Below are 20312 nucleotides of genomic sequence, written 5' to 3'. Positions count from 1 at the left end.
CCCTACTGCCAGCATAGTAAGGAGGTGTGCAGGATCCCTTCTGCGCAGTTAGAAAGCTTGTGGCATGACCAGACAGGCTTTGGGTGCAGGTGGAAGACCGAGAGGAGGTTGAGGAGGCAGAAGCAGTGGAGGAACTTTGACATAAAGAGGATTGACGCACAACTCGTGGGGACGGCAAGACTTGGACAGCAGCCCCTTGTCCTGCTGTCACCATAGTTACCCAGTGCCCAGTCAGCGACATGTAACGCCCCTGTCCATGCCTACTCGTCCAAGTGTCTGTGGTGAAATGCACCCTGTCACACACAGAGTTTCTCAAAGAAGCGGTGATGTTGTGTGCGACATGCTGGTGGAGCGCAGGCACACCTTTCTTTGAGAAGTAGTGCCGACTGGGCATCTGGTACTGGGGCACTGCGACGGACATAAGGTCTCGAAAATCCTCTGTGTCCACCAGGCGGAAAGGCAGCATTTCTGTAGCCAAGAGCTTGCAGATGGTGAAATTCAACCTCTTAGCTTTCTCATGGCTAGGAGGAAATGGTCTTTTACTTGTCCACATCTGAGGGACCGAGGGCTGGCTATTGTGCTTAGACGGGGTTGATAAGGGTGTCCCCGGCAAACTGCCGGTCTGTGAGGAAGATGCAGGTGGACATGTTAGGTTGCCTTGATCCAAAGGTGGTGCTATCGATGTCGGACAGCGCTCAACACCAGCTGGTGTTACCACCTCCAAAGAAAATGATGACCTGCCAATCACGCTGGCTGTTGCGGGTAAAGAGGTGGCAGGTCTGCGCCCCAAAACAGGTGTGACTGCTGTCCCCCCAGTCACAGAGGATGAAGAGGCCGCGGATGCACAAGATATGGCAGACGGTGATTGGCCCGGCCGGCTAGGCCGCATTGTAGCACACTGAGCTTCCCACTGCAACTTATGCTTCATGTCCATGTGCCGGTTCATGCATGAAGTACTCAAACTATGTATTTTTTGGCCTCTACTTAGCTTTTGCTGACAAATGTTACAGATAACACGAGTTGGGTCATCTTTATCGATCTGAAAAAATGCCCAGGCTATGCAAGGCTTAGCACCCATGCGACCTGAAGAGCCACCACGACTTGTGGTGAGAGGCAGAGTTGTGTTTGAGGATGCAGTTGTTGACGTGCTTCCAGTACTACGTCTCTGTCCAGGAAGGCGCAACCTGACCTCGTCGTCACTAGCATCTTCCTCCACCTCCTCTGCTGACCTCATCTCTTGGCTGACTGTGGGTTGACAGTAAGTGGGATCTCCGACCTCATCATCATCACCCTGTGCGTTATCACACCCGTCGTCCTCAGAGCCAACCTGTTCCTGCCCTGACAAAAAACTAAAGTTGTCGCTCCAATCAGGTATTTGAGTCTTATCATCGTCTTCCTCATTGTCTCCACCAACAGGAGTTACAGTTTGGGAATGAGGGTCTACATTATGGTCAGAACCTTCTGCGTCTGGTCCTGGATCCGACTCATAAAGATTCTGGGCATCAGTGCAGATCATTTCCTCGTCTGGATTCACACAAGCGCTGGAGTCGACCTCTGATTCCCAGGCTATAGTATGAGTAAACAGCTCTGCAGACTCAACCATCTGTTCTACCTCATACTCAGACGGGCAGCTGGAGATTTGGGAGCTGTGAGGAAGCAAGTGCGATTTGGGTGACACCTTTGAGGGCTGGAGTATTTGTGATGTTGAAGTTGATGTGGAGGAGAGCCCACTTAAAGGAGCACTTGATATCCGTTATCAAAGCACCTGCTGTTTTTGTGCCTCATCTGGAATTTGTAGCGATTGGCGTGGCCGTAAGAAAGGGATCTTATCACATTGTCCGCTAAAAGAAGTAGACATTTTAGTTTGGCTGGAAGATGGTCTTTCTTCTGCAGATGTTACTGTTGCTTTAACACCTACCCCACGGACACAACCTTTTTTCCCCTTCCCAACACGCCTATTCCCCTTTCCACCAGCAGCAGGCCTTTTTCCACTCATTTTGGTGGTTAACTAATTCACAACTCTGGAGTTGTTTGCACAAAAAAACAATGGATGGTAACCGAGCAGAGCTGAGTGGCCAAACTGTGGTATTAGGCCAAAACTATTGGCTGGGTTAGATGCAGAAAAAAATTATTTTGAATTTGCAACCTGATGGAGGTCAGTATAGATGGACTAATACAAATAGTCCCACACACTGCTAGAAGCCCAAATATTTTTTCAGAGGTACTGTAGATGCAGATAAAAATTATTTTTAATTTGCAACCTGATGGAGGTCAGTATAGATGGACTAATAGACCAAGTCCCACACACTGCTAGAAGCCCAAATATTTTTTCAGAGCTAGATGCAGAAAAAAATTATTTTTAATTTGCAACCTGATGGAGGTCAGTATAGATGGACTAATAGACCAAGTCCCACACACCGCTAGAAGCCCAACTATTTTTTCAGAGCTAGATGCAGAAAAAAATTATATTCAATTTGCAACCTGATGGAGGTCAGTATAGATGGACTAATAGACCAAGTCCCACACACTGCTAGAAGCCCAAATATTTTTTCAGAGCTAGATGCAGAAAAAAATTATTTTTAATTTGCAACCTGATGGAGGTCAGTATAGATGGACTAATAGACCAAGTCCCACACACTGCTAGAAGCCCAAATATTTTTTCAGAGCTAGATGCAGAAAAAAAATATTTTTAATTTGCAACCTGATGGAGGTCAGTATAGATGGACTAATAGACCAAGTCCCACACACTGCTAGAAGCCCAAATATTTTTTCAGAGCTAGATGCAGAAAAAAAATATTTTTAATTTGCAACCTGATGGAGGTCAGTATAGATGGACTAATAGACCAAGTCCCACACACTGCTAGAAGCCCAAATATTTTTTCAGAGCTAGATGCAGAAAAAAATTATTTTTAATTTGCAACCTGATGGAGGTCAGTATAGATGGACTAATAGACCAAGTCCCACACACCGCTAGAAGCCCAAATATTTTTTCAGAGCTAGATGCAGAAAAAAATTATATTCAATTTGCAACCTGCTGGAGGTCAGTATAGAAGGACTAATAGAACAAGTCCCACACACTGCTAGAAGCCCAAATATTTTTTCAGAGCTAAATGAAGAAAAAAAATATTTTTAATTTGCAACCTGATGGAGGTCAGTATAGATGGACTAATAGACCAAGTCCCACACACTGCTAGAAGCCCAAATATTTTTTCAGAGCTAGATGCAGAAAAAAATTATATTCAGTTTGCAACCTGATGGAGGTCAGTATAGATGGACTAATAGAATGATGCTATGCCCAAAAGATTTTACTTCACTAGGTGCAGTAAAAAAATTGGTATTCTATACACAGGTGTTATATCTTGCAACACAGATAGGCTACTCCACTGACTAACACACTCTGCAATAGGCCAAAAAGGATTAGCTTTGCTAGATTCAGCCAAATGCTGTGAAAAAAACTTGCACAGCACTGGCACAGACCTGCCTGGCAAAAACTGATAGGAACTGATGTAACCTAGTCCTGAAAAGGACTCCAATTACAATTAGTCTTTACTCCCACAACCTATCTATTTAAGAGCACAGACCTCCCTGATAAAAGTCGTAGGAAATGCTGTAACCTAGTCCTTAAAAGGACTGCAATCACAACTATTCCCTACTCCCAAGCTATCTGTATATTTGTGCGAAAATTGGCTTGAAATTAACAAGGTATAGCGCACACAGCAACAGCGGTGCCGTCTAACACGCAGCTGCAGCAGTGAGAAAATGGTGGCGACGGGGAAAATGGCTTGGTCTTATAGGGCAAGGACATGTGACATACACTGCCAATGACACATGCCCTTGCTTGTGTGAAAAAAAGCACTTCGCTCCGTGTGTGCGCTGCTGATAGGCTGACAGATTGCACCTCCCCACTGCAAATGCGGGAAAGAGAAAAAAAAATGGAGATCTTCATTGTTCCTGCAGAGATCCATCCCCTGCCCCTCCCCCCACCCCGCTGTACACTCAAACTGCGTATTAACATTAATTTTCATCATTACTGAGAAAAAATCCAGTTATGATTTTGGTGCACGAACAGTTATCGAACATAACCTCGAACAGCCGAATTTTTCTCAAATTGTTCGTGTTCGCCGTCCGGCTCGAACACCGCCCAAAACAGCTCGAATTTGAGATTGGCGAACAGTTCGAGTAGAACAACGCTCATCTCTAGTAGGGACAACTGAACGCTGCAGTGGGACAAGGACGTGGATGGTGATTGTTGCAAGTCTGCAACGACAGGTGCATGGCGGGAGGCATCTTCGCATGCGCCAAGGATCACTTATGATGGCTACACTTTTAGGCTGTGACCTGGGAGTCAGAGATGCTTCCAGAGGTCTTCCTCATGCTGTTCCCATGTATTTTCAGCACTGTATGCATGTCTGATGATGTGTTACACACCACATGGCCAAATAAGGTTGTAAAATGTTAAAATGACATACACTCTCTCCATACACTTGTATTGAGCAAGGCCGTGCCCTCTAGTCGGACACGCCCATGGCCCATCCATGTCACTAGATGGGGCGTGGCCTCACTCCATACAAGAGTATGGAGCGAGGCGGCGCTGAATGGCCAGGGGTATGTATAACGTATACATAGCCTCCGGTCGCGGGTCTCATACCAACGAATCCCCGCAGTGCACAGTGCCTACGCTGGGGGGATTCATAAGTTTGCAGTCACACAGAGTAACTGCAGACATCACTTTTGACCGGACAACTCCTTTAAAGTTATGGCTCTGTGCGTGTCAGCTGCTTCTGCAGTTAAAATATGACAGATTGTGCCAAGGGGTTAAGTGAGCAATCTTCAAATACTAAATTGTACATAAAATTTAAATACATTCATGTCCTACAACTTTAGACTACTTTTCTTTTATTAAATGAAAACTGAAACAAAGGTACTGTAAAAAAGGTCTATGTTATAAATAAATGTAATAGTTCCTTGATATCAATTTATTCTTCTATTACATTTTCCTACTTCATCTATACTATTATGGTATCTATGCATAAAAATGTATATCAGCTCTGCCTGTAATGGTTTTAGTTGAGGGTGTGTGGCAGGCCCATGACCTGTTACGGCCAATACGGTTTCTTAACTGATACCTTTTTTCTCAATCCAATGTAACCAGAGATCCCCCTGATCCCTTCCCTGAAATAAAACTCCACCACAAGTTATCTGTTGGAAATATTTTGGCCACAGCGGCCGTTTATTAACAAACAACAAATAACAATAACATAAATATATACATATATGAATAAATGGAGGGAGGGTTTTTGGAGCTAATAGATCTGGCTTTAAATAACTCAAAATTAAAACCGCCATTTTACCCTCAGCCGTTCAGCACCAGCTCGAGGGCACCAAAACTTCCACATTCCGTGGAAGCCCAACCAACAAATTGCTCCTGAGGTAAAACCCCGTCCAGAGCCCATAACCGACTGCCAGATCACCCCCACTCAGTTTAAACCAACTCCAAGAACCCCACCCCCCCGCCACTGTGACAAAGGGAAACAAAACAGGAAAACACATGCATAATCCCCTTTTTTTTTTTTGACTCGCCTAGAAAACCCTATTCAACAAGAGGGAGGGAGGGTGGGTACCTCTCTCCGTTGTTCCTAAGGGAATGGCGGTTTTCCCGCACTTTTCCTTATAAATACCCCCCTTCTTCACTACCCGCCCCCCTGCTTCCCATTACCCAATCCCTAACCTGCTCCATTCAAACTACCAGACCTGGGAGGGGAATGAAACCTCCAGGCCAACCCCCGGTCATGGGTGGCTTCCCCCTAGCTCTGCTGTCTCCAGCCCCCTCCTTGACCTGTTACGGCCAATACGGTTTCTTAACTGATACCTTTTTTCTCAATCCAATGTAACCAGAGATCCCCCTGATCCCTTCCCTGAAATAAAACTCCACCACAAGTTATCTGTTGGAAATATTTTGGCCACAGCGGTCGTTTATTAACAAACAACAAATAACAATAACATAAATATATACATATATGAATAAATGGAGAGAGGGTTCTTGGAGCTAATAGATCTGGCTTTAAATAACTCAAAATTAAAACCGCCATTTTACCCTCAGCCGTTCAGCACCAGCTCGAGGGCACCAAAACTTCCACATTCCGTGCAAGCCCAACCAACAAATTGCTCCCGAGGTAAAACCCCGTCCAGAGCCCATAACCGACTGCCAGATCACCCCCACTCAATTTAAACCAACTCCAAGAACCCCACCCCCCCCCGCAACCACGAACAGCCCTGAAACCTTAGGTTCGTGAGTGCCCCAAAGCCACCAGCGCCCTTTCAATTCCTTCCTGTATTGAAAGGGCCCAAATATCCATACCTATATCATTAAGATGCACCCCGTCCTTCCTCCACAAATTTCCAACCCCTGCTTCCAACTCCAAATGCCTAATACTTATGCCCCCGTTCCTTACCACAAAGCCAGACACTGCCCTATTCAATTTTATTTGTGCCCTGTTTATGCCTTTTTCCGATCGAACCGCCCGCCATTTTTTCCTGGGCACTATATCCGACCAGACCGTCAAAATCCCCGGAAACGAGGTCCACAATCTCAATAGATCAAAACGAATATCCCTAATCAACTCCCTCACTGGACGTGCCCCCAAATCATTTCCTCCCAAATGCACCACTAAAATATCCGGTGTTCGATCTAACCTCGCCGCTTTATGAAATTCCGACAGAAAACGCCCCCATACCATGCCCCTAAAACCGAGCCACCTTATGACCGCCTGTGCCCTTGAAAAACCTAATTGCCTACCATCCCACCTTACGTCGGCGCGCAGCGCCCCCCAATGCACATATGAGTGTCCAATGATCCAGACTAACGAGGGAACATCACCTAAAAGAATAATAAACAAGCAGGTTAGCAACTACTCCACATCTAGCAAAGTTTTTGCGGCAATTAACTGCAAACATATGACAAGTAACGGTCCGAACTCCATCTTCCGATCCGTTTTATCGTCTCAGCCCCTAAACCACGTCTATCAGCCTCCGATCCTAAAGGAATGCGAACCGTAAATCTCGGGACTGAGACCCAACTCCTGCACCCCCTTTTTTAAGACCGCTGTAAACTGAAAACGGGAAAGAAATGACCCGTCGCAATGCCGTAATAGTGGGCCCGATCTATTTGACCACAATTGCCAGTAGGCCTCCAAGCACCTTCTAGGGCACATTAGAGCCCCTTCCACTCTACCTAACACGACACACTTCTCTTTCCCAAACTGATCCGTTTTAGACCGTCTGATCCAAAAATCGATCCCCCAGGCCCAGCAGCTCACGTCTTCGGCTAATAGACCTCCCTCTCTATTCCTACTAGGGGCTACCAACTCACCCACTCTCATAGCCCCAAAAAAGGCTAGAGCAAATGCCAACTTAAACAATGCCGCCTCGAAATTAGAACAACAAATGGTTTCCAAAACCAGACCCAACCTTTCCAATATGCGAAACGTGACTGGCCTACGCTTATTCAAACTCTTGTTTCCTCTTTGAAAACCCCTGAGAGCTTGCCTGACCAAAAAGTATTTTGTAACGTCAGTCAAACCCTGTAACTTGAAACCAAAAGCAAGCCCGGCTATAAATTTACTCACTCTGGATGCTGACCACCCTGAATCCGCTGCTTTACCAACAAAAAACAATATCGCCAACGTCCTATCCCTGTCACTCTCTAGTGCCCCCCACTGTGACACCCAACTTTGCCATATGTTCCACGATGCCTCATAAGCAGCCCAGGTTGAACTCGCCACCGACTCTTGGATCAATCTTCCGGCTCGTCCAAAACCAGCTGCCACAACCGCAAAGGGCATTCCACTCCTGCGACTTCTGCCTCTGGTGCCAATGAACGGAAACGCTCCCACTGGAAACGAGACAAAGCATCCGCTATAGAGTTTTTGACACCTGGCACATGCCGAAATCCATGCATTAAGCTCCAAGCAGCGGAGCACCAATTCCCTGATCGACTTGATGACTGGAGGAGACGAGGCCGATAGGCTATTAATCACTTCCACCACGCCCATATTGTCGCAATGGAACCTGACTCTCTGATTCGAAAAAGACTCGCCCCAAATCCAGACCGCCACTACAATTGGGAACAGTTCCAAAAGAACCAGATTTTTTGTGAAACCCCTCTCTTTCCAGGAATTGGGCCATTTGCCTACGCTCCACTTTCCCTTACAGAAAATTCCATATCCTGCTCCGCCAGCCGCGTCGGTATAAATCTCGCAATCAAAGCTGTTCAGGAAATCCAGCTGAATCAGCGACCTGCCATTGTACGTGTCCAAAAATTGCTTCCACACCAACAAGTCCTCTCTATGCTCTCTATTCAAACGAATAAAGTGATGCGATGCCTGCACTCCCGCCGTTGCCCTTGACAACCTACGACAAAATATTCTACCCATAGGCATGATTCTACAGGCAAAGTTCAGTCTCCCCAGCAGTGATTGAAGCTCCTTCAAAGTCGTCTTACGCAATTTTACCATTCTCACAACCTCCTGTCTAAGTAACAGCAACTTTTCTTCGGGCAGTCGACACTCCATAAGTTCCGAATCAATCAAAATGCCTAAAAAAGTCAATACCGTACAAGGACCTTCGGTCTTTTCTTTTGCCAGATGAACCCCGAAACGTTCCGCAACCCACACCATGGCTGCTAACAAATTATTACAAAGCAACGAATCAGGTGGGCCTATGAACAAAAAATCGTCCAGGTAGTGGATAACAGACTGGACACCTGCAACATGCCTGACAGCCCATTCGAGAAAAGTACTGAACGTTTCAAATAATGAACAAGAAATAGAGCAGCCCATGGGCAAGCACCTATCCAAGTAGTAACCATTGTTCCAAAAACAACCCAACATTGAAATGCTGTCCGGGTGAATCGGAAGGAGCCGAAAAGCTGACTCAACATCCGTTTTTGCTAACAGTGACCCATGCCCGTACCTGCGAACCCAAGCCACAGCCGCATCAAATGAAGTATATTCCACAGAACATAATTCTGGGGCTATACCATTGTTGACTGAACAACCTTTTGGGTACGACAGGTGCTGAATCAGACGAAATTTGTTCGGCTCCTTCTTAGGCACAACCCCCAACGGAGAAATGATCACACCTTCCACTGGTAAACTATGAAAAGGCCCCGCCATGCGACCCAACTCAACTTCTTTTGCCAACTTAACACTAACAACCTCTGGATGCAACAAAGCAGACCTAAGATTCTTAACCGAAAAGGGGACTGTATGCTCAGGAGGCGAGATCCTGAAACCTTCTAAAAACCCATCCCTAATAATTCTGGCCTTCGCTTGATCAGGGTATCTATTTAGAAAGGGGGCCATCCTCGGAAGATTCACCGGAGTCGCTCCCTTGACCAGAACCCACCGACGATCGTCCCTTTCCTTTTTTGAAACATTTTGCCGCCCCGTGGGAGCTCCCGTTACAATGGGAGCAAACGTGCTTGAACTTACAGCCATTCCCAAATTTACACTGGCCGTCATTAAACTGCCAGCACATTCCTGACTTATCTTTTCCTCCCTGTGCTCCCTGGCTGCCTCCGCCCGTTACTGATGAGTAACTCCCGCTCCCCTCGCTCCCGTGAAAGGACTGCCCGTATCTAGCGGGAGCCATTACTTTTAACCAAAGCCCAATGTCTTTTTGGTCCCATCTGATTTCCGGCCGTACCGCCTTCCTCTGTCTGAATTGCTCATCATACCTAAGCCATGTTTGTCCCCCGTAAGTCAGATGCGCTTCCCCATTCGCATCTAAATAGCAGAATAAACCCGAGCAATTCTCAGGAAACTTCTCCCCAATGACCCCGGCCAATATAGCAAAAGCTTGAAGCCAATTCGCAAAAGTCTGAGGAATCAAGCGCCACCTCCGCTTCTCCTCCTCCTCCTTCTTGCTATCATCCTTCTTCCCCTTGTCTAAATTAAACTTCTCCAGGGGAAGAAGGGAGAAAATTTCCACGTATTCATCACGCCAAATTTTCTCCTTCACTTCTTTCTTTAAGTGTGCCCCCAGCGGCCCCTCGAAGCACACGTACACCTCCCCTCTTGCCCTGTCATCAAGCTTCACGGTATCACCCTTATCCTTCTCCGTCTGTACCGAGACTGAAACCCCAGTCGCTACTCCCTCGGCGCCCGCCGCTGATCCTACCTCTACCCCAGTAGGTTGCGGCGACAAACCTTGCCCTGGTAACTAGGCATCCACGGGGGATCCTCTTGACCCACCCGCTGCCGTGCTCTCCATTCTCATCAAAACCTGTGACATGCTATATAATATATCTCTAATTCCGGATACCCCTGCCCCATCGGGACCGGCTAAACCCCCCCCCTCGATGCTACCTCCCGATCACTACCTTCATCACGCAAAACTGCCTCCGCGGGCCCCAAACACACTGTACGATCATACTCACGCCGCTGCGCAGGTGCTGTGTCCCCGCCAGCCGGAGATCCTGAATCCAGATGCTCGCTCCTTCCATCACGGTCGCTACTGTAGTCGGATCCATTGGTGTCCATTCGCTCCTCCAGGCCCGCGCCCCTGGCCTCCTCGTCACCAGGGGGACCTGAACGGATACAGCTGGCCGTTGTCGTCTCGGCGACCGTATTCCACCATCCCGCCTTGGAATCCTGGATGTCGCTCCGATCCTCCTCAGACTCCCGTACCCAGACCCATGGGCCTGGTCCGTGCTTCCCGAACCGGCGCTGCCAGGCAGCTCGATGCTGCCCGCCGCTCCTTCCCTTCCACGTCGTCCACTTGAGCCACGCGGCAGTGGGTCCCATGACTGCTGCCTGCCCGTGGGTGCTTGCCTCCCCGTCTTCCTCGTGTTTGTCCCACCAGGCACCACGACAGGAGCATCGTCAGTGGTGCCTGCCATTCTCCGCACTGTTCCCTCGATGGTTCCGGTTCTTCTCCAGTCCTGTTGGGCCCTGCCGCTGCCGGCTGGAGCGAGGCGCGTCGCAGGCGCGTCGCGCGACGCTAATGCACCGCGCGCCGCAGATTCGCTACGCGCCGCAGCCGCGCCACGCGTCGCAGATGCGCCGCGCACACGCCCCCCAGCTACGGCCCGAACTCCCGTGTCTCGCGATGCTTGTTCCGTCGGCTGTGTATCTGGTGCGTCCTTCGCCTCTTGTGTAGGCTGCACTCCGCGCTGAGCGGCGGCAACAGACCGGCTGGATGGATTCCTGCCGGGGCAAGAGCGTCGGGCAGGAACCACCCTATCTTGCTCTCCCCCCGCAGGGTCCCCGGAGGGGCTGCGAAGCCTGCGCCTGTTTCGCGTGGGTACCTCGGGTGACAGTCTCTCCGGGGGCCGTGGCCTCCTCCTCCTGCTCCTTCTCACAGATACAGGCTGTGCTTCTACGTCCGTGGCTGTCCCAGCAAGGCAGATAGCTGGGCCTCCAGCCATCCCTCTCTCTGTGATCGTGCTGCCACTTGAAGCTGGCCCACCAGGGATTGAATGGACGCCATTGCAGGTAACTCTCTCCGTTGTTCCTAAGGGAATGGCAGTTTTCCCGCACTTTTCCTTATAAATACCCCCCTTCTTCACTACCCGCCCCCCTGCTTCCCATTACCCAATCCCCAACCTGCTCCATTCAAACTACCAGACCTGGGAGGGGAATGAAACCTCCAGGCCAACCCCGGTCATGGGTGGCTTCCCCCTAGCTCTGCTGTCTCCAGCCCCCTCCTGACTTCCTGGTGGGCTCTTGCTCCTGAGCTCACAGAGGGCTGTATTCTGCTGCATCTCTGAGAGAGCAGCAGTGAGATTCTTGCTGGCTCTGCAGCCTACACTACCACAAATGAGGAATCACCTGTTCCTCCAGCAACTGCTGTTGCTCGTATGTGGAGTGGAGGAAATCCATCCAGCTCTGCCCCTTTCAGGTCTCAATAGCCGCAGTATCTTTTGATTTCTCCCACTGCACCATCAAGTGAGGTTGATCCAGTCAGCTTAGAATCGCTTTTTGGAAGCGGGAAGGGAAAAAGAAGAAAGAATTGGAATCAGAGAGGACAAGAGACAGAAATGAGCAGGGAGTCAGGAAATAATCAGATGGATAGAGAGGAAGAAAAATATGAGGGAGAAAGATATAAAACACCTGGTGACCCAGAAGAGGAACTGAGGGAAGTACATTACCGTGGGTACCGTGGCTTTGCTCAAAACTAACCACATGGTAATGCAGCCACTAAAACAAACACGTACCCATTATAGTTGTTTTCCACTACCTTTAAAGATTTTGTTAATTCTCCCAGGGAGGGTTAATCAAAATAATCTGGAGCCTTTAGGATGCATTTACATTGGCCGATATTGGTTATTTACTTAGGGACAATCATATCCCAATAATCGGCCAGTGTAAACAGGCTACCTGTAGCGCCGGCATCCCTGCGTGCCCCTTCCCCAGCAGGGACAATGAATCACTCACCACTCCGGCCGCCCATCTCCGGTCCCTGTTCCTCTTTTCCTGGGGCCTGCGCACTCCTGGCAGGTCTCCATGCAGCGCATTTAGGGTTCGCTTGCGTCTCCGGTCTCTTAAATGGAAAGCGCGCACTCTTGTATTGTGTCCTCAGCCAATAGCTGGGAGACACTTACTACTTAAGGCACCTCCACCTGTTGGGAGGTGCCTGAGCAGCATTCTAGTTAGTGTGTTTCTAGACTGCCTGTTGTTAGGTTCCCTTTGTCCGCATTGTCTGATATTGTTCCAGTGTTTGCGAACCTGTATTCTGTCTGCTTTCCAGAGCTGCACAGTCTGTACCAGTACCAAGTGTCATCCTGTCTGCTATCCAGAGCCACACAGTCTGTCCCTGTTCCAAGTGTCTGTCTTTCCCTGTCTAGGACTCTCTATACAAACTAACGTCTCTGACCCCTGGGGTCAGCTGCTACTGCCGGACCCTGCCCTGGAGTGGTACCTGTCAGTTACCTGCCGCACAAGCCTGACCACACCATCAGAGGTGCCAGTGAACACCAGGTAGCAGCTTATTTACATCCCTCCAGGGTAAACCTGGTCTGTCATGGTTCCACTATCCACTAGCGTTACACTGCCAATCACTGGATGTATAAGCAAAATGCTTATTTGTCTGGTTATATGATATTTAAAGAGAAACTAAACTTTCTTCCTGATTTTTTATACTTAGCTGTCACTTTAATTGCTTGCATATCCTTGCATATATGATTCATTCTTAAAGTGAACCTGACAGCTGATTCATGCTGCCCAATCGGTGGGGAGCATATATGAGGCACTGGCTGTATGACTCAGCCAGGTAGTTGTAGACCGTGTACCGGGGAGGTCTCTCTCAGACTACAGCAGGCCGAGGACAAAGGATACTAGCAGACACTTTGTTAGGGAACCACTTTTTACTAAGAACAAAAACTGGGTTGCCCCGGAAACGCAAGAAAAGAACACAAACTTCACACACACCCAGCTATGACAGCTGGGACCCCTGCGCTGCACAACTGACAGGACCAGGATGTACTACAAGATGAAGTATAATTTGCCTAACCAGTGGTTCCGCCTAGTGCGGTAACCGAGTGTTACCCAGAGAAATGATGTAATCAGATGGGTGCACTAGGCAGCCCCTGCAGTGGTTGCAGCGCAAAAGTTCACAAACTTAGCAACACTCTACGTTTACAATACTGTTATTCTATCTATACACAAGCTCACCACAGGGGGGAGTCTCTAGCTAAGGTTCACCCAGAACGGCTAGCAAACAATGTCTCTGAGAACCTGTGTTTGGCGCCAAACTCTTCCTTCCATTTGCGTGCACGCATCCACCGGGATCCCTGTGGTGGGGCCTGAGCTCAGGACTTACTGGCCTTTAAATGATCTGTGGAGAAGTCGTTTGATCGTCCGACCGGTCACTTAGCAGGGAGACCAAGGAGGGCCCTGGAGATTTCGCAGAAGCGCACTTTCAGTCTATCAGGCTGGCAGGTGGTCCTTCACGTCACACAGATACCTTGGGGGAATCCAACTCTACATCCAACCGTTGTCGTCCCCCCAAAGTGATTCTTCCTCTCTATGAGGAGTCACAGGCATAGTTTCACCTTTACTCAAAGCCCTGTTCAGCTCCCAGCACGCTGCACACACAGAGCTCTCCACATAGCAGCACGATCTGCCTCCTCTCCTTCCTTCTTCCTCTTTTCTCACACAAACACCATCAAGTTCAACACCATAGAGTCCCTTTTCAGAGGCAACAGAGACCTCTTGTGGCCGGAGGCTGTTACCGCAGCAATGTCCACATATCTCCCTCTCATATATGTATGACTGCAGCCTTTCAGGGAAAAATATATTTTATAAGCCACTGCCATAAACTAGTTAGACAGGCGGGTCCCCTGCTGGTTTTCCTCACCCGCTTTCCCGGAAGCCGTGCCAGCCCACTTGTATGACTTAAAGCCTGATCCTGCTGGGAGGAATAAAGTTCATTTCCTCCTGGCAGCGGGGCTCTCAGAGTGGGAGCTGGCAGCTTCAGAACACTATTAACCTGCAGATTAACCCCATATCTGCAGGTTACTAGCTTTATTTTATATGACAGGTTCCCTTTCAGTTGGATTTACACTGCACAATTATCGAGAGGGAGCTTTCATAGGAACACTTGTTTCCCATTAATAAGGCAGAGTACATAGGCTGCCAATCAGCTTGCTTAAAGACCATCATTCTCTGGTGCACATTGTCTTATGGAAACAGCACTTATGCTCTGGAGAACAGTAATAGTCCATGTGCACTAAACCATCTATTACTCATTGTTCTGTGTCAATGCTTCTGTAAGCCAGCTATTAAACATCTGCCGATCAGCTAAAATGTAGCCGACCGGCAGTTGTGTAACATGTACCAGTGGAATTTGATGGCGTGATTGGGCTTTACTAGTGTTTATTTAGTACTGGCTTATGTTTGTGAGCGATTTATTCAGTGCTGGTATATATTTGTAAGTGATTTATGACTGACAGATATTTATGTGTGTTATTTATTCATGGGTAATATATATTTACACAAACAGACAATAGGAATGTTTAATTAAAAAGGAATCTGTCAGCTCCGAAATTTGTATCAAAGTAATCACCGGTCCTTGTCGGGGATCTTTGGTAGAAAGAGACATGCTTTTAGTTTCAAAATTCGCTGGATAGTTTTTGGAGAAATTGCAAATGAGGTGATCAAAGCACCAGGTGAGAGGCCACAAAATCCAGGGCAGCCTTACACCAATAGAGAGAAATTCTGGAAGTGCTCAGGACTGCGTGGCCACATCTACAATGTGATGAGCACCTCATTTGCATGTAAACATAAAAAATGTTTTCTCGAAAACTATTCAGCCAATTTTGTTCAGGCAGAATAAAAGCTGCCCTTCACTCTCCCCCGACTCCTTACTGTCACGGCCATCTCTTAAACTTAGCACAGGATGCTCATGTGGCTGGTGCCCTAAGGCCACTTTCACAGGGTGCAATTGTGCAATGTTTCTTTGCCATAATTCTCTAAAGATGCCTTTTTTTCTCTGTTTTTTTGTGTTGTTCCAATACACTCCAAGGAAATAAACATGTGTATATCAAAGCGTTTAATTGCAATAATTTTCTGGGAGAAATACTTGCTTTTTTTAAATAATTTTAAGGATGCCAACACTTTCGCCCATGACTGTACTTTTAGATTACTCCCAATCTCCACCCTATACAGGCTTTGCTTGTGTGTATTTGTTATCAATGGTTAGAGGGGGCTCCTCTGTCAGTGGCTTATCTTCTTAGAACAAAGGCTTGGAAATTTTAATATTCAATATGCCTGATCCAGGGACTTACTTACAAAAATATGGGGCCCCATAGGAAAACTCCTAATTGTCCCACAGCACATGAGTGCTGTCAGAGAACAGCATACCTTCCAAATTTTAATGACATGGAAAGGGACATGTATTGCACAAGGAACTCAATAATTATGCCACTATGGAATCCCATTAGTATTCTCACCTTTATGATGCCCTTTTCATGGCCCTGATAGAGTATGATGCCCCCCAAAATGCCCCCTACACTGTATAATACCCTCACAGTGCCCCCAGCAACGTATGATGCCCCCATAGTGCCCCAACACAATATGCTGCTGCCACAGTACCACGCAACACAGTATGATAGCTTAACAGTGACCCTTACACAGTATGCCTCACATTCCCCACCACACACAGTATGATGTCCTCGTAGCCATGCAAAGACAGTAGGATGTCCACACAGCCCCCCATGCAATATGATGACCCCACAGTCCAATGCTTCCACAACCCCCATAAAATATGATGCCCCCACACATTATGGTGGACCCTCACAGCCACCTATACTATATGATGTCCCCACAGCCCCCTTTCCACCATATGATGCCTCCACAGCTCTGCCCACACAGTATCATGGACCCCACAGCCCACTACCCCCACACAATATGATTGCCCCCACAGCCACCCACACACAGTTTGATGCGCCCAGAGTACATTCCCCCTACGAACAGATTGATATCCCCACAATGCCCCCAGCAAAGTATAATGCCCCAACACAGTCTGATAGAACAACAGCAACCCCCACACAGTGTGATGTCACCACATTCCCCACCTCACACAATATGATGTCCCCACAGCCTCCCTCTCCCTCACAGTATCATGAATTTCACCCCCACACAATATGATTGATGCCACAGCCTTCCACAGACAATTTGATGCCTCCACATCCACCCCCACACATTATGATGTCCCCACATTTCCCCCACTGATGGTATGATGCCCCCAAAGCCTCCCACACAGTATGATTCCCCAACAGCCCCCACACAGTATGATGATGACCTCCAGATAGTATGATTCCCCACACAGCACACCGCAATATGATGCCATCATAGCCCCCCAAAAAGTATGATGCCCTCATATCCATTTATACATAGTATATCCCCCATTCTCTGCACACAGTATGATTCCCTCACAGCCCCCACACAGTATGATGGCCCCCACAACCTCCCACGTAGTACGATGCCCCCAGACCCTCTTAGTATGATACTGCCCCTTACACAGAATCTACAATCCCTTACACAGAATGATGACCATTCAGTCCTTCCCTCATAGAATGATGCCACCACAGCCCTGCACACATAGTATGATGCCCCTACAGCTCTCAATGCAGTGTCATTGCCCCCATAGAATCGCCCACTATGATGCCCTCACAGCCCTTTACACACTATGATGTACTTTCAGCCCTTCCCCTACAGTACTATGCTCCAGAGCCCTGCACACACAGTATGAGGCCCCTACAGCCTCTCACACAGTATCATGGCCCCCATAGCACCCCACACAGTATGATGTCCCCAGTTCTCCACACCCCCACACAATATGATGGCACCCACAGCCTTCCACATATAGTAAGATGTCCCAAAAGCCCTCCACACACCATATGATGGCCCCACAACCTCCCACACAGTGTGATGCCCCAAGCCCCTCTTAGTATGATTCTGCCACAGTCCTTTACACAGAATGATGACGATTCAGCCCTTCTCCCACAGAATGATGCCTCCACAGCCCTGCACACAGTATAATGCCCCTACAGCCCTCCATGCAGTATCATTGCCCCCACAAAATCACCACAGAATCACCCCGTATGATGCCCTTCCCCTACAGTATTATGCTCCAGAGCCCTGCACACACAAAGTGAGAAGCCCCTACAGCCTCTCACACAGTATAATGGCCCCCATAGCACCCCACACAGTATGATGTCCCCAGAGCTCCACACCCCCACACAATATGATGGCCCCCATAGCACCCCACACAGTATGATGTCCCAAGAGCTCCACAGCCTCACACAATATTATTGCCTCCACAACCTTCCACACATAGTATGATGCCCCAAAAGCCCTCCACACATAGTATGATGCCTCCACAGTTTTCCCCCACAAGTACTGACTTATAAAATAAAAACTACTTAGCTTTTACTTTTCTTTGATGCGTTGCTCTGGTTTGGACTGAAACTCGGCACATCAGTCATGATCTAGTGACGTCATCGCGCCTGCTGAATAGGCTGAATGGTGAAACAGATAACGGACAGCTCCCTCTTTCACCATTGTATTCAATTGTATCTGCATCCTGAGGGTGCCCATACTGTCGTCGTACTTGAGACAATGGGCTGGGGGGTTCCATTCGGCACTACGTCCCCCCTCCCTGACTCCAAGGACCCATAAGAGTCTGCCACTATTAGCAGCATTAAATAGACCTGATCCTTATTTCATTTAACATCTCCCATTTGGAAAGTTAGGTCATTCATATATGCATAATAACCTACAAAAATACTCCACTAATAAAATATTATGAAATCCCTTTAATAGAAAAATGGAGACAACCAAACAAAAACCTATTTAATCAGGATAATAATAAAACTAAAGTAGAAAAAATACCATTATGTATAGGCATATGAGGGATAGACAAATAAATACAATAATAAACTTTATTAGATAGTAATCAAAAAGCAGTATATATATACTGTATATGGCAAAAGATCTGGTAAAACAAGACACCAATCATGACGAAGATGAAAAGGTGATCAAATTAGATCTATAAATTCCTGATAGGAAAAGACAAACAGTCCCCCAGAGGGGTACTCTCCCAATTAGTTATATGAAATACAAAAAAACTAGTATAAATGACAATAACTGGCCAACAAAAAATAATCAAAAAGTATTTGGCAATTGGTTAACAAACCAATATATATAATAATATATAGGAGAACATGTAGTCATTATAAGGTAATATGAACCTATGTATGAAAACCATGTCTAAATATAAAAATATGGCTAAAAGACAGTGATATGTATCTAGTCTAAATGCAATAAAAAGAGTCCGTTTATAGAGTAATAATGGGGCAAGACTGATTAGCCCAATTACATAAATATGACATGTGGAACCTATATATTAAATACTATTCAAAAAGTACTGAAATTATATGAACTTGTGTATAGGATCATATGTCCAGATACAATAAATGAATGAAGCCCATCTGTAAAGTTATAATAGGGCACGACTGGATGTTCCTATAACATACACTGTATGTATAGCAGGCAAAGCTATGTCATTTACATTGTGCATACAGTGCTAAAGTAAATAGCTTATTAGATAATAATAATAATAATAATAATGATTAAAGTGCATAAGTATATAAGTAGAATGAGCTAGAGGATATAGCCATTACCTAGAGACATGGTGAGGCCAGTATATAGAGGAAGACTCAGGAGGGGGGGTGCACAGGCACCTTGACACGCGTTTCACCTCACTGGGCCTAGTCAGGTGGCGTGGCTTAGTATAAAATGGGTGCTTTATATAGAACAAGGAATGTGGAATAAATTAGTACTGATCAAAGGTTGGTGTGTAATTGACTCCCCATGATGAAACGGACAACATGCACAGCACGTGGTGGAAGGGGGGAGATGATAACCCTCCCATTACTATGGAAGCGAGCGAAACCGTGCCAGCAGGGGGAGTGAGACCCATACATTAGATTAAGTAAGCACTGTGCTCTGCCCTCCCATAGTGACGTGAGCAGGTGGTACCATATGAGATAGGATGTTGATATGTTACAAATATTACTTTAGCACTTTGTTCTACTTATTTTTTCAGTTTGTACTTTAAGCAATGAATTAAAGTTACACATACATATATATAAATTAAAAGGCCTGCTTTTTATTATGCACTTTTCAGAAGTAGTTTTACCCTCTATTTTTTTTAGGGCATCTAATTGATGTAAGTAACTAAAAGTATCTGTTCTAGTAACATTCCCTTTAAAAGTTCCTGGAGATTCAAACTGGAATTATTTGAGATATAGTAGTAATGCATAGAACATTTCATTTACAGCCTTTTCAGCAAATAATTTGGATAGTATTATTATTATTTATGAATATCACGCCATTGATTCCATGGTGCATATTACATAAAACCATATAAATATCTTTGTAATAGGTACTAATAACTGATTCTAAAACAATAATGCAGATGGGGGCTACACACGGAAAAACTATTTTTTTCATTGTTGCAAAATAGCACGTGACTAACACAAGATCGTAAGATCAATTCTAAATATAAAGATAGATAAATATATATAAGATAGACAGACAGATAGATAGATGATAGATTGCAAGATAGATAGATAGATGATAGATCGATAGATAGATAGATAGATGGATGGATGGATAGATAGATAGATAGATAGATGGATGGATAGATAGATATGCATACAAACTTGTATCAATAATTTGGATGCCATATCCAATGATAATTGTTATATTTTTCTTATAATTGTGCCTTCTCAGTTGCTTGTGTAA

The sequence above is a fragment of the Phyllobates terribilis genome, unplaced genomic scaffold, assembly GCF_046119375.1.
Source record: "Phyllobates terribilis strain yellow unplaced genomic scaffold, ASM4611937v1 Scaffold_11__3_contigs__length_659146591, whole genome shotgun sequence".
In the NCBI taxonomy this organism is placed as follows: domain Eukaryota; kingdom Metazoa; phylum Chordata; class Amphibia; order Anura; family Dendrobatidae; genus Phyllobates; species Phyllobates terribilis.
Note: the sequence above shows the minus strand (reverse complement) of the source record.